Below are 2,533 nucleotides of genomic sequence, written 5' to 3' on the forward strand. Positions count from 1 at the left end.
ACACACACACATACACACACACACACACACACACACTCACACACTGTTTATATATATATATAAACATACACACACACAAACATGCATACATACAAAACATACGTACATGCAACAATAACATCGTGAAAACTCATATTAACTATCTAAGAACATCCAAAGATTGTTATATTAATTAGTCATCTACTTTGTATTAGTTCAGTGTCTTATGGAATTGGAATAAGGATAGCCAATCATATATATTAATGTTTGAGTGATAATTGTGATATTGGAGAATATTTAATATTAGAACTGTATCATTTAGTTCCCTCTTTGAGTTCAATATTTGGCAGAAAATGTTACTCTAACAGTAAAATAAACGTTAGAATTTAGGTGCTTGGAAAATAACTAATACTACTACGACGACGACGACGACGACAACATCGATAATAAATAAATAAATAAATAAATAATAATAATAATAATAATAATAATTTTTACTGTAGGCAGAGGCCTGAAATTTTCGGAGGGGGATAGTAGATTTATCGACCCCAAAAGGATGAAAGGCTAAGTCGACCTCGGCGGAACAACAACAACAACAACAGCAGCAACAACAACAACAGCATCAGCATCAGCATCAGCAGCAGCAACAACAACAGCAATAATAATAATAATAATAATAATAATAATAATAATAATAATAATAATAGTAATAATAATAATAATGCTTTCAGATTTTGGCACTGAGCCAGAAATTTCTATTGCATCGATCCCAGTGCTAAACTGGTATTTATTTTATTAACTCGGAAAAGATGAAAAGGAAAGTCGACCTCGGCGGAAATCCAACTCAGATTGTAAAGATGGACGAAATGCCGTTAAGCATTTTGCATGGCATGCTAACGATTCTGCCAAGCTCTCCGTCCAAGAAGAAGAAGAAGAAGAAGAAGAAGAAGAAGAAGAAGAGCAACAGCAACAACAGTAATAATGACGATGACTATGAATGATGATGATGATGATGACGATGACGATGATGACGATGATGATGATTCCTTTTATTGCAAGGGCCGGAGATATTGAAGACAACATCAAAGGGCAAAATACAACATGCAAAACTGAGAGGTTTATATTGAGTAAAAAGGAAATAACAAGGACATAAAATTGAATATAAATAATCATAATTCAGTAAAATACATGGATGAATAAATAAAATCTCTAATAGTAAGTCCTCCTAAGGTAATTCGGGGGGAAATCCTTCATAAAACGCCCCGGATTACTTCCAGTTTCTTCTATCCAGTTTAGAATGGATCTACTCAGAGTAGGACCATTCAGCCTCATCAGTCTTGCAACTCTCATCCACATTTCGATAAACACACTAGTAGGCAGCACCTCCCTCTCCGTTCTCATCTTTCTATTCAAATGATTCTTGCAGAAGTTGATGAGATCCTGACCAGAGAAGAAAGTGCCTATATTCAAACATGGCGTCCAGCCGACAGAATCGTTAGCGCGTAAAACAAAATACTTAACGACATTTCTTTCGGCTCTACATTCTGAGTTCAAATACCAGCGGCAAGAGGTTAAATTTGCCTCTACCACAGTATATACAACTTCCTGTAAGACCACCACGTGTAAATCGAATTTGCCTTTCATCCTTTCGGGATCGATAAAATAAAGTACCGGTCACGTAGCAGGGTCGATGGTTTCGATTGCTCACCCTCCCCTCAAAGTTAATGGCCTTGTGCCAAAACTTGAAACCATTATTATTCGTAGTATTTGACGGCGAGTTAGCAGAGTTGTTAGCGATTCAGACAAAATACATAACAGCGTTTCATCAGGCACTTTACTTTCTGTGTTCAAAATACCACCAAGGTCGACTTAGCCTTTTTACTCTTTTTGGGGTCGACGAAATAACTACAAGTTAAGCACTGAGGTCAATGTAATCGAGTTACAACTCCCCTAAAATTGGTGGCCTTGCGCCAAAATTTGAAACCGTTGTTATTATTTTTATCAGTGTTGTTGCTGTTGTTGTTGATATTGTCGTTGTGATTGTTTTTGTCGCCAGAAATATCTACCAGGCATTCAATTATCAAACGTCTTCCCATTGGCATTGACGAGGGAGAGATGCTGGTCTTCAGACTAGTCTCCGTGGTGCCGGAAATTCTACAGACTGGATAGCATATCACTATTGTTGATTTTACTCCTCATCCGCTTCCATTTTCCTTCTATTGATATATGCACCATAAATACAACCCTTGCCAAATGCACTCTACGCATTGAGGTAGGCGTCTATAGAATTGATGACGGCTATCACTATTATATGTTTGTGTTATATAATATGTATGTATATATATATATATGTGTGTGTGTGTGTGTGTGTGTGTGTTTGTGTGTTTGTACGTATACATCCACATACACAAACACAGACACACACACACAGATAAATATATATACATATGTATACATATTTATATATATATATATATGCATTTGAATATGCGTGCTTGTTTTTGTATCTACACCTACACAGCCATATATATATATATATATATATATATATATA

Source organism: Octopus bimaculoides, chromosome 13, assembly GCF_001194135.2.
Source record: "Octopus bimaculoides isolate UCB-OBI-ISO-001 chromosome 13, ASM119413v2, whole genome shotgun sequence".
In the NCBI taxonomy this organism is placed as follows: domain Eukaryota; kingdom Metazoa; phylum Mollusca; class Cephalopoda; order Octopoda; family Octopodidae; genus Octopus; species Octopus bimaculoides.